This window comes from Taudactylus pleione, unplaced genomic scaffold (assembly GCF_031769625.1).
Source record: "Taudactylus pleione unplaced genomic scaffold, aTauple2 ptg000525l, whole genome shotgun sequence".
Lineage (NCBI taxonomy): Eukaryota > Metazoa > Chordata > Amphibia > Anura > Myobatrachidae > Taudactylus > Taudactylus pleione.
The window spans coordinates 535,820-549,124 of record NW_028284927.1 but is presented as its reverse complement, the minus strand read 5'-3'; the positions used below and the strand labels follow the sequence as shown (position 1 = coordinate 549,124).

General features: G+C 48.7%; 1 protein-coding gene across 1 annotated transcript in view; it reads left to right on the top strand.

Moving 5' to 3' along the window:
* Positions 1 to 13,305, top strand: part of LOC148501218 (putative carboxypeptidase X1) — a 237,032-nt gene that overhangs the window by 165,715 nt on the left and 58,012 nt on the right. The window lies entirely within an intron of this gene.

Below are 13,305 nucleotides of genomic sequence, written 5' to 3'. Positions count from 1 at the left end.
ACTGGTGCATGTATGTACCACAGACCACGTATGATCAGACTGACTGGTGCATGTATGTCACACACGTCTCTTTCTCACACCTAACTCCATCCCATCACACAGCAGGTCCTGAGCCAAGGACACTCTCTCTCCTGCCTAACTCCATCCCGTCACACAGTCACACAGCAGGTCCTGAGCCCCCCGGTTTCTAACCCTAACCTACCCCTGCAGCCTAACGCTATCTGGCCAAATGCATCAAACTCCAAAGGAAACTTGGCCCCAAGAGCTAACGCCATCATTAGATGATGCCGACCACTAAGAACCTATTGGCTACTAATATAGCAAATTGTCCCAGAGAGAGATCTGAGGGATCCGCCGGTGACAGTGGTACCTAGCTCATGCACAACCCTATGGAAACACGTGCGCATTGCATCAGCTGGGTCACACACTCGGATGTGCAGACATGGCCGGGCAGCTGCTCATCTGTAAGATGTAGATGAAGCACACCGTCAGGTAACTACTCTATGTACATAACAGTGATTGGACACTGACAGCAAATAGATCAGTGAGATGTTAGTGACGTCAGTACTGTGTATATCCCCCACGTGTAGTGATTACTGCAGACACCCTACTTGGCAAACTGACCACAAGTTCCTGGACAGCAGCGGGCGGTATGTTCTGCCATTCTGCCTTATATATAGTGACCAACTGTGACACTGAGGAAGGGCGAGTCGGCCTAGAATGCACCCGTCGCTACAATTCATCCCAGCGGTTCTCAATGGGGATAAGATATGGTCTCTGAGCTGCCCAGTCCATCCGGGTTGCCGAATTTTCTGCATGCCAGTCCAGCGTCGTCCTGGTAACATGACAGGTGACATTGTCGTCCTGATAAATACATTTGTTGTTTCCGTAGAACTACATGGTGCATGGGCCTCCCTGCCAAGTGCATGGGCCTCCCTACCAAGTGCATGGGCCTCCCTGCCAAGTGCATGGGCCTCCCTGCCAAGTGTTCTTGTCCAAACCGCCACATTAGTGGCCATTTAAAACTTGTGTGCAATGGTATGTATGGTATGTATTTCACTTGCTCGCAGGGGTGTCCAATCACTTTTGTCTACGTAGTGTACTTTGCATTACAAATACATTTCACCCAGTGTTTGACCAGATTTGGGGCTATTTCACAAGGGGCGGCACAGCAGATATCGGCGAGGATTATAGCAACGGTCCCTGGAGCTTTATTATTATTAGAACTGTGATAAAAGCTCATTTACCAAACTGCACAACGCTTGGCTCCACTCGCCAATGTAGTCTATACTGTAGGCTTCATCTACGCTGAAAGCAGGCTGGATCCGATCGCAAATGGGCGTTATTGAAGCCCATTTCTTGGCGTGCGGCCCATCATAGATTACCCCAACAAAGCTTTATAAATTGCTGCAATATGCGGAGATAAGGGATGCGACTCGCGCCGCAAACACGCCATATTACAGCGCATTTCATTGAATTGCCCCCATAGTGTCACTGGCATTTGCGAAGAGCCGCCAGATGAGAGAGGAATATGGAGAGGGTTGTACGGGCTGTGGCATGAAGGTGGTTTGGGATGAATCAGGAACCGGTGACACAAGTTATGATGGGAAATTACATAAGAAGATCTCATCTTGGTGACAGACGATGGCCGGGGCCGGGGGAGGGGGATCTGGGATAATAATGGGACTTTGGTGGGGGGGTTAGAGGGACACATTGTCTACACATGGTCTATTGTTTACTGACCAGTGACCCGTGATTGGAGATGAGTCATTTATTTCATAAGGGGAATTACAGATGTTCTGCAGATACTGAATTATGCCTCAGCGGCTTCACAGTGTGCACAGGAAATACATAAACTGTAACAAAACAATATAACAATAAATATCAGAATATAATAAATCCATCATTGGAAAACAATGGGGTGCTCACTACATTGTGCCACGGCCCACGTTTACTCCCAAAAAAGGTGGCATAGAAGACTCCCTGCCACCATGACGCTCTGCCGTCGTAGGTCAGGCCGTAATCCGCAGACCAGCCGCAGGAAGTTTCCGCCATTTCTGCAGTATAGATGAGTGGCAGGTATATCCCGTGTGAGAGGTAGATCATTCCGGGATTTATCCACTTTCCCCTACATAGCAAAGCGATTATTAGTATAAGAATAACCACAATACTTACAGGCCATTAGTACTGTGCTTACAGATAGGCTTTGAGATGAGCTGTATATAAAACTTCAGTTGTGGAAAGTGAGAGATGAAATCGTCCTGTGAGTCAGTCTGTGCCCGAAACTCAGCGATATGAGACTCATCAATGTAAGTGCAGCGTCTGTAACCAAACTTCCATTCAGTTCCCCTATTATAACGTTAGTGACATTGGGGTGCGCACACAGACTAACAGCCCCCTCCCAAGTGGTGCATAGAATGCTCTACATTATCACTGCGCCTTGTATATGTTCTTTACTGCAGATAATCCATGTAGGACATAGCATTACAGAGCAGGATAGTATATGCTGTATATTCAGTATAACATACAAAATTGATAAGCAGTGCAAAACACATATAGCCACAAACATACAATAAAATGGGCTAAAATGACAACAATTCTTAAAGCAATTAAACCCAGTACAAATAGCACACACCCTGTTGGTATACAAAGATAAAAAAACATATCAATTTACATACTATATAGAAAAAGAAAAGACAAAACCCAACAAAACAAAACAATATACAGTAAAATGAAGCCACACTGGAAATACCAGGAGTTCTGCAGCTGCAAATGAAATTGCAGAGGCTTATTACCTCCCCCAAATTCTGACCAACTGTCACTCACTTTACGGATAAATCCTCTCTGCGACTGCCATCACTAATCCATCACCACCCTTCGCACATGCACAGGGGCACCATATCGCTCCTCTGTGTGCGACATTGCGTCCATCTCTGATGTTACGGATAATGGCGGCAGCCGATGCGCTGTTTCTTTATGCTATAGGTACTGTTACTGCGCCGGGTCAGTATGGCTGCGCGCCGCTCTTTTGCTCTGCTGATAATTGTTGTTAAAAATTGCAGCATTAAGGGATTTTTATCATTGCGATGAGTCCTGATCTCTGGGGAAAAGGGGCTTATTGCTATTATTTGTCCATTATTTGGCGCTAACACCAGGGCTATTGGTGTATTTAGGCATTGGGGGATCTATTTCTGTACTGAGATTCTGTATAGCCGCTTATTGCAGCGATACTGGTAGGGTTTTCTCTCTTTCACCGTCAGCCTGCCGGCAAAGCCTCTCTAAATCCGCTTGTTAAATTGCGCACACACCGCAGAGTAAAGGTGCATACACACGTAACGATTTTTTGAACGATTTAACTATAACAACGCCGTTATCGTTCAATTGTTGAAAAAAATCGTTCAGTTTCTGAGTTATAACGATGAACGATTATCGTTCATGCGCGTTCCCGTTTGTAGTTCATTCTGACTGACCAACTGAACGATTTTCATTAAGGGAAGTTACAAAAATCGTTTGTAGTTAAAAAAAAATCGTTCATTACACTTTAAAAAATCTGACGGATAATCTGACAGAAAATCGTGCAGAAAATAGTTGGTAACAAAATCGTTGTGTGTGTATACGCCAGAAATCGATAGCTGAACGCCAGCAATAACCTGGTGGAGAGAAGTATTACTGTGCTCTTAGCCAGTGTGCTGGTGTCCAGGTCATTAGGTGTAATCTCATGTCAGGAAACGTTGGGTCTCTGGAGTAAATGTTTCTTTTTTAATGACTTTCCCAGCCCAGAGTTACACGGCGATTCCTATTGACTTTTGCAGCAGGTTCAGTTGCTCCCTGTAGTTTAACCCTTGCAGATGCTCCCTGTAGTTTTACCCTTGCAGATGCTCCCTGTAGTTTTACCCTTGCAGATGCTCCCTGTAGTTTAACCCTTGCAGATGCTCCCTGTAGTTGAACCCTCGCAGATGCTCCCTGTAGTTTAACCCTTGCAGATGCTCCCTGTAGTTTAACCCTTGCAGATGCTCACTGTAGTTTAACCCTTGCAGATGCTCACTGTAGTTTTACCCTTGCAGCTGCTCCCTGTAGTTTTACCCTTGCAGCTGCTCCCTGTAGTTGAACCCTCGCAGATGCTCCATGTAGTTTAACCCTTGCAGATGCTCCCTGTAGTTTAACCCTTGCAGATGCTCCCTGTAGTTTTACCCTTGCAGCTGCTCCCTGTAGTTTAACCCTTGCAGATGCTCCCTGTAGTTTTACCCTTGCAGCTGCTCCCTGTAGTTTAACCCTTGCAGATGCTCCCTGTAGTTTTACCCTTGCAGATGCTCCCTGTAGTTTTACCCTTGCAGATGCTCCCTGTAGTTTAACCCTTGCAGATGCTCCCTGTAGTTGAACCCTCGCAGATGCTCCCTGTAGTTTAACCCTTGCAGATGCTCCCTGTAGTTTAACCCTTGCAGATGCTCCCTGTAGTTTTACCCTTGCAGCTGCTCCCTGTAGTTGAACCCTCGCAGATGCTCCATGTAGTTTAACCCTTGCAGATGCTCCCTGTAGTTTAACCCTTGCAGATGCTCCCTGTAGTTTTACCCTTGCAGCTGCTCCCTGTAGTTTAACCCTTGCAGATGCTCCCTGTAGTTTTACCCTTGCAGCTGCTCCCTGTAGTTTAACCCTTGCAGATGCTCCCTGTAGTTTTACCCTTGCAGATGCTCCCTGTAGTTTTACCCTTGCAGATGCTCCCTGTAGTTTAACCCTTGCAGATGCTCCCTGTAGTTTTACCCTTGCAGCTGCTCCCTGTAGTTGAACCCTCGCAGATGCTCCCTGTAGTTGAACCCTTGCAGATGCTCCCTGTAGTTTTACCCTTGCAGATGCTCCCTGTAGTTTAACCCTTGCAGCTGCTCCCTGTAATTTAACCCTTGCAGATGCTCCCTGTAGTTTAACCCTTGCAGATGCTCCCTGTAGTTTTACCCTTGCAGATGCTCCCTGTAGTTTAACCCTTGCAGCTGCTCCCTGTAGTTTTACCCTTGCAGCTGCTCCCTGTAGTTGAACCCTCGCAGATGCTCCCTGTAGTTGAACCCTTGCAGATGCTCCCTGTAGTTTAACCCTTGCAGATGCTCCCTGTAGTTTAACCCTTGCAGATGCTCACTGTAGTTTTACCCTCGCAGCTGCTCCCTGTAGTTTTACCCTCGCAGCTGCTCCCTGTAGTTGAACCCTCGCAGATGCTCCCTGTAGTTGAACCCTCGCAGATGCTCCCTGTAGTTTAACCCTTGCAGATGCTCCCTGTAGTTTAACCCTTGCAGATGCTCACTGTAGTTTTACCCTTGCAGCTGCTCCCTGTAGTTTTACCCTCGCAGATGCTCCCTGTAGTTGAACCCTCGCAGATGCTCCCTGTAGTTTAACCCTTGCAGATGCTCCCTGTAGTTTTACCCTTGCAGATGCTCCCTGTAGTTTAACCCTTGCAGATGCTCCCTGTAGTTTTACCCTTGCAGCTGCTCCCTGTAGTTTAACCCTTGCAGATGCTCCCTGTAGTTTAACCCTTGCAGATGCTCCCTGTAGTTTTACCCTTGCAGATGCTCCCTGTAGTTTAACCCTTGCAGCTGCTCCCTGTAGTTTTACCCTTGCAGCTGCTCCCTGTAGTTGAACCCTCGCAGATGCTCCCTGTAGTTTAACCCTTGCAGATGCTCCCTGTAGTTTAACCCTTGCAGATGCTCCCTGTAGTTTTACCCTTGCAGCTGCTCCCTGTAGTTTAACCCTTGCAGATGCTCCCTGTAGTTTTACCCTTGCAGCTGCTCCCTGTAGTTTAACCCTTGCAGATGCTCCCTGTAGTTTTACCCTTGCAGATGCTCCCTGTAGTTTTACCCTTGCAGATGCTCCCTGTAGTTTAACCCTTGCAGATGCTCCCTGTAGTTGAACCCTCGCAGATGCTCCCTGTAGTTTAACCCTTGCAGATGCTCCCTGTAGTTTAACCCTTGCAGATGCTCCCTGTAGTTTTACCCTTGCAGCTGCTCCCTGTAGTTGAACCCTCGCAGATGCTCCATGTAGTTTAACCCTTGCAGATGCTCCCTGTAGTTTAACCCTTGCAGATGCTCCCTGTAGTTTTACCCTTGCAGCTGCTCCCTGTAGTTTAACCCTTGCAGATGCTCCCTGTAGTTTTACCCTTGCAGCTGCTCCCTGTAGTTTAACCCTTGCAGATGCTCCCTGTAGTTTTACCCTTGCAGATGCTCCCTGTAGTTTTACCCTTGCAGATGCTCCCTGTAGTTTAACCCTTGCAGATGCTCCCTGTAGTTTTACCCTTGCAGCTGCTCCCTGTAGTTGAACCCTCGCAGATGCTCCCTGTAGTTTAACCCTTGCAGATGCTCCCTGTAGTTTTACCCTTGCAGATGCTCCCTGTAGTTTAACCCTTGCAGCTGCTCCCTGTAATTTAACCCTTGCAGATGCTCCCTGTAGTTTAACCCTTGCAGATGCTCCCTGTAGTTTTACCCTTGCAGATGCTCCCTGTAGTTTAACCCTTGCAGCTGCTCCCTGTAGTTTTACCCTTGCAGCTGCTCCCTGTAGTTGAACCCTCGCAGATGCTCCCTGTAGTTGAACCCTTGCAGATGCTCCCTGTAGTTTAACCCTTGCAGATGCTCCCTGTAGTTTAACCCTTGCAGATGCTCACTGTAGTTTTACCCTTGCAGCTGCTCCCTGTAGTTTTACCCTCGCAGCTGCTCCCTGTAGTTGAACCCTCGCAGATGCTCCCTGTAGTTGAACCCTCGCAGATGCTCCCTGTAGTTTAACCCTTGCAGATGCTCCCTGTAGTTTAACCCTTGCAGATGCTCACTGTAGTTTTACCCTTGCAGCTGCTCCCTGTAGTTTTACCCTCGCAGATGCTCCCTGTAGTTGAACCCTCGCAGATGCTCCCTGTAGTTTAACCCTTGCAGATGCTCCCTGTAGTTTTACCCTTGCAGATGCTCCCTGTAGTTTAACCCTTGCAGATGCTCCCTGTAGTTTTACCCTTGCAGCTGCTCCCTGTAGTTTAACCCTTGCAGATGCTCCCTGTAGTTTAACCCTTGCAGATGCTCCCTGTAGTTTTACCCTTGCAGATGCTCCCTGTAGTTTAACCCTTGCAGATGCTCCCTGTAGTTTTACCCTCGCAGCTGCTCCCTGTAGTTGAACCCTCGCAGATGCTCCCTGTAGTTTAACCCTTGCAGATGCTCCCTGTAGTTTTACCCTTGCAGATGCTCCCTGTAGTTTAACCCTTGCAGCTGCTCCCTGTAATTTAACCCTTGCAGATGCTCCCTGTAGTTTAACCCTTGCAGATGCTCCCTGTAGTTTTACCCTTGCAGCTGCTCCCTGTAGTTGAACCCTCGCAGATGCTCCCTGTAGTTTAACCCTTGCAGATGCTCCCTGTAGTTTAACCCTTGCAGATGCTCCCTGTAGTTTAACCCTTGCAGATGCTCACTGTAGTTTTACCCTTGCAGCTGCTCCCTGTAGTTTTACCCTCGCAGCTGCTCCCTGTAGTTTTACCCTCGCAGCTGCTCCCTGTAGTTGAACCCTCGCAGATGCTCCCTGTAGTTTAACCCTTGCAGATGCTCCCTGTAGTTTTACCCTTGCAGATGCTCCCTGTAGTTTAACCCTTGCAGATGCTCCCTGTAGTTTTACCCTTGCAGCTGCTCCCTGTAGTTTAACCCTTGCAGATGCTCCCTGTAGTTTAACCCTTGCAGATGCTCCCTGTAGTTTTACCCTTGCAGATGCTCCCTGTAGTTTAACCCTTGCAGATGCTCCCTGTAGTTTAACCCTTGCAGATGCTCCCTGTAGTTTTACCCTTGCAGCTGCTCCCTGTAGTTGAACCCTCGCAGATGCTCCCTGTAGTTGAACCCTTGCAGATGCTCCCTGTAGTTTTACCCTTGCAGATGCTCCCTGTAGTTTAACCCTCGCAGCTGCTCCCTGTAATTTAACCCTCGCAGATGCTCCCTGTAGTTTAACCCTCGCAGATGCTCACTGTAGTTTAACCCTCGCAGATGCTCACTGTAGTTTTACCCTCGCAGCTGCTCCCTGTAGTTTTACCCTCGCAGCTGCTCCCTGTAGTTGAACCCTCGCAGATGCTCCCTGTAGTTTAACCCTCGCAGATGCTCCCTGTAGTTTTACCCTTGCAGATGCTCCCTGTAGTTTAACCCTTGCAGCTGCTCCCTGTAGTTTAACCCTTGCAGATGCTCCCTGTAGTTTAACCCTTGCAGATGCTCCCTGTAGTTTAACCCTTGCAGATGCTCCCTGTAGTTTTACCCTTGCAGCTGCTCCCTGTAGTTGAACCCTCGCAGATGCTCCCTGTAGTTGAACCCTTGCAGATGCTCCCTGTAGTTTTACCCTTGCAGATGCTCCCTGTAGTTTAACCCTTGCAGATGCTCCCTGTAGTTTTACCCTTGCAGATGCTCCCTGTAGTTTAACCCTTGCAGCTGCTCCCTGTAATTTAACCCTTGCAGATGCTCCCTGTAGTTTAACCCTTGCAGATGCTCACTGTAGTTTTACCCTTGCAGATGCTCACTGTAGTTTTACCCTTGCAGATGCTCCCTGTAGTTGAACCCTCGCAGATGCTCCCTGTAGTTTAACCCTCGCAGATGCTCACTGTAGTTTTACCCTCGCAGCTGCTCCCTGTAGTTGAACCCTTGCAGATGCTCCATGTAGTTTAACCCTTGCAGATGCTCCCTGTAGTTTAACCCTTGCAGATGCTCCCTGTAGTTTTACCCTTGCAGCTGCTCACTGTAGTTTAACCCTTGCAGATGCTCCCTGTAGTTTTACCCTTGCAGCTGCTCCCTGTAGTTTAACCCTTGCAGATGCTCCCTGTAGTTTTACCCTTGCAGATGCTCCCTGTAGTTTTACCCTCGCAGATGCTCCCTGTAGTTTTACCCTCGCAGATGCTCCCTGTAGTTTAACCCTCGCAGATGCTCCCTGTAGTTTTACCCTCGCAGCTGCTCCCTGTAGTTGAACCCTCGCAGATGCTCCCTGTAGTTTTACCCTTGCAGATGCTCCCTGTAGTTTTACCCTTGCAGCTGCTCCCTGTATTTTTACCCTCGCAGCTGCTCCCTGTAGTTGAACCCTCGCAGATGCTCCATGTAGTTTAACCCTTGCAGATGCTCCCTGTAGTTTAACCCTTGCAGATGCTCCCTGTAGTTTTACCCTTGCAGATGCTCCCTGTAGTTTAACCCTTGCAGATGCTCCCTGTAGTTTTACCCTTGCAGCTGCTCCCTGTAGTTTAACCCTTGCAGATGCTCCCTGTAGTTTTACCCTTGCAGATGCTCCCTGTAGTTTTACCCTTGCAGATGCTCCCTGTAGTTTAACCCTTGCAGATGCTCCCTGTAGTTGAACCCTCGCAGATGCTCCCTGTAGTTTAACCCTTGCAGATGCTCCCTGTAGTTTAACCCTTGCAGATGCTCACTGTAGTTTAACCCTTGCAGATGCTCACTGTAGTTTTACCCTCGCAGCTGCTCCCTGTAGTTTTACCCTCGCAGCTGCTCCCTGTAGTTGAACCCTCGCAGATGCTCCATGTAGTTTAACCCTTGCAGATGCTCCCTGTAGTTTAACCCTTGCAGATGCTCCCTGCAGTTTTACCCTTGCAGCTGCTCCCTGTAGTTTAACCCTTGCAGATGCTCCCTGTAGTTTTACCCTTGCAGCTGCTCCCTGTAGTTTAACCCTTGCAGATGCTCCCTGTAGTTTTACCCTTGCAGATGCTCCCTGTAGTTTTACCCTTGCAGATGCTCCCTGTAGTTTAACCCTTGCAGATGCTCCCTGTAGTTTTACCCTCGCAGCTGCTCCCTGTAGTTGAACCCTCGCAGATGCTCCCTGTAGTTTAACCCTTGCAGATGCTCCCTGTAGTTTTACCCTTGCAGATGCTCCCTGTAGTTTAACCCTTGCAGATGCTCCCTGTAGTTTAACCCTTGCAGATGCTCCCTGTAGTTTTACCCTCGCAGATGCTCCCTGTAGTTTAACCCTCGCAGATGCTCCCTGTAGTTGAACCCTCGCAGATGCTCCCTGTAGTTTAACCCTTGCAGATGCTCCCTGTAGTTTAACCCTTGCAGATGCTCACTGTAGTTTAACCCTTGCAGATGCTCACTGTAGTTTTACCCTTGCAGCTGCTCCCTGTAGTTTTACCCTTGCAGCTGCTCCCTGTAGTTGAACCCTCGCAGATGCTCACTGTAGTTTTACCCTTGCAGCTGCTCCCTGTAGTTTAACCCTTGCAGATGCTCCCTGTAGTTTTACCCTTGCAGCTGCTCCCTGTAGTTGAACCCTCGCAGATGCTCCCTGTAGTTTAACCCTTGCAGATGCTCCCTGTAGTTTTACCCTTGCAGATGCTCCCTGTAGTTTAACCCTTGCAGATGCTCCCTGTAGTTTTACCCTTGCAGATGCTCCCTGTAGTTTAACCCTTGCAGCTGCTCCCTGTAATTTAACCCTTGCAGATGCTCCCTGTAGTTTAACCCTTGCAGATGCTCACTGTAGTTTTACCCTTGCAGCTGCTCCCTGTAGTTTTACCCTTGCAGCTGCTCCCTGTAGTTGAACCCTCGCAGATGCTCCCTGTAGTTTAACCCTTGCAGATGCTCCCTGTAGTTTTACCCTTGCAGATGCTCCCTGTAGTTTAACCCTTGCAGATGCTCCCTGTAGTTTTACCCTTGCAGATGCTCCCTGTAGTTTTACCCTTGCAGCTGCTCCCTGTAGTTTAACCCTTGCAGATGATCCCTGTAGTTTAACCCTTGCAGATGCTCCCTGTAGTTTTACCCTTGCAGATGCTCCCTGTAGTTTAACCCTTGCAGCTGCTCCCTGTAGTTTTACCCTTGCAGCTGCTCCCTGTAGTTTAACCCTTGCAGATGCTCCCTTTAGTTTAACCCTTGCAGCTGCTCCCTGTAGTTTAACCCTTGCAGATGCTCCCTGTAGTTTAACCCTTGCAGATGCTCCCTGTAGTTTTACCCTTGCAGCTGCTCCCTGTAGTTGAACCCTCGCAGATGCTCCCTGTAGTTTAACCCTTGCAGATGCTCCCTGTAGTTTTACCCTTGCAGATGCTCCCTGTAGTTTAACCCTTGCAGCTGCTCCCTGTAATTTAACCCTTGCAGATGCTCCCTGTAGTTTAACCCTTGCAGATGCTCACTGTAGTTTTACCCTTGCAGCTGCTCCGTGTAGTTTTACCCTCGCAGCTGCTCCCTGTAGTTGAACCCTCGCAGATGCTCCCTGTAGTTTAACCCTTGCAGATGCTCCCTGTAGTTTTACCCTTGCAGATGCTCCCTGTAGTTTAACCCTTGCAGATGCTCCCTGTAGTTTTACCCTTGCAGCTGCTCCCTGTAGTTTAACCCTTGCAGATGCTCCCTGTAGTTTAACCCTTGCAGATGCTCCCTGTAGTTTTACCCTTGCAGATGCTCCCTGTAGTTTAACCCTTGCAGATGCTCCCTGTAGTTTTACCCTTGCAGCTGCTCCCTGTAGTTGAACCCTCGCAGATGCTCCCTGTAGTTTAACCCTTGCAGATGCTCCCTGTAGTTTTACCCTTGCAGATGCTCCCTGTAGTTTAACCCTTGCAGATGCTCCCTGTAGTTTTACCCTTGCAGATGCTCCCTGTAGTTTAACCCTTGCAGCTGCTCCCTGTAATTTAACCCTTGCAGATGCTCCCTGTAGTTTAACCCTTGCAGATGCTCACTGTAGTTTTACCCTTGCAGCTGCTCCCTGTAGTTTTACCCTTGCAGCTGCTCCCTGTAGTTGAACCCTCGCAGATGCTCCCTGTAGTTTAACCCTTGCAGATGCTCCCTGTAGTTTTACCCTTGCAGATGCTCCCTGTAGTTTAACCCTTGCAGATGCTCCCTGTAGTTTTACCCTTGCAGCTGCTCCCTGTAGTTTAACCCTTGCAGATGATCCCTGTAGTTTAACCCTTGCAGATGCTCCCTGTAGTTTTACCCTTGCAGATGCTCCCTGTAGTTTAACCCTTGCAGATGATCCCTGTAGTTTAACCCTTGCAGATGCTCCCTGTAGTTTTACCCTTGCAGATGCTCCCTGTAGTTTAACCCTTGCAGATGCTCCCTGTAGTTTTACCCTTGCAGCTGCTCCCTGTAGTTGAACCCTCGCAGATGCTCCCTGTAGTTTAACCCTTGCAGATGCTCCCTGTAGTTTTACCCTTGCAGCTGCTCCCTGTAATTTAACCCCTGCCCAGATCTCCCAGTATTTGAAGCAGACCGATAACCAGGGCGTATGAGACATCTCTGGTGAACGCTGTATTGTTGCTGAGCGGAGGGAATAATTATTACTGGATGTGTGGCAGTCAGCAGATATATCAATGCAGAGCAGATGTGAGGTTAGAGGGGCCTCAGGCCTCGGTACACTCCGGACGTGATGGAATCTGTTTATACGATCATCAGAGAGAATTAGGGGAGGAATACTCAGCATTATAACCAGGTCCCCATCAGATGCATTTACTTATCATCAGATAGGAGACGTTCTCAGATTTCAGACAGGAAAGTAACATAAAATAACACAGGAAATATATAGCTGTCTGTAATACTCAGAGGCAGTCCCGGGCTTTAGCTACTTGTTCCCCAAATGTTACTGTTATTCAGTATAGACCAGGGGTTCCCAACCACGGTCCTCAAGGCACACTAACAGTCCAGGTTTTAAGGATAGCCATAGTTGAGCACAGGTGACTTAATTAGTACCTTAGTTATTTTGATTTAACAATCTGTGCTTAAGCATGGATATCACTAAAAGCAGGACTGTTAGTGTGCCTTGAGGACCGAGGTTGGGAATCACTGATATAGACCATCTCGTGTATACCAGAGGTTCCCAAACGCGGTCCTCAAGGCTCCCCAACAAATGGGCTTAGAAATACTGTACCCATGGTTGAGCACGGTATGCAGTCGGGAAGCTGGCGGACCTAATCCCGACAGCTGGCTTCCCGACTGTCATATCCCGGCAAGGGTCTAAAGACAGGCATCGATATGCAGACGCCTGTCATTAGACATACGCCGGGAGTCCAACGCCCGGCATCCCGATCGAAGGGACGCCGGGCGCTGAGCTCGGATAGCTGCGGGGGGGGAGTTTAGGTTTGGGGCTCCTGGGAGGGATTTAGGATTAGGCACCCCCCCGGAAGGTTAGGGTTAGGCTAGGGGAATGGGGGGTTAGGCTTAGGCACCCCCCCGGGGAACTTAGGTTTCGGCAGCGGGGAAGGGGGGGTTAGGTTTAGGCACTTAGGGGGGGGATTAGGGTTAGGTACTGGGGGGGAGGTTAGGGTTAGGCACCCCTAAGGGAGGGTTAGGGTTAGGGGGTAGAATTAGGTTAGTTGTACTTACCTTAGGGATGATCGGGATTTCCACTGCTGCCGGG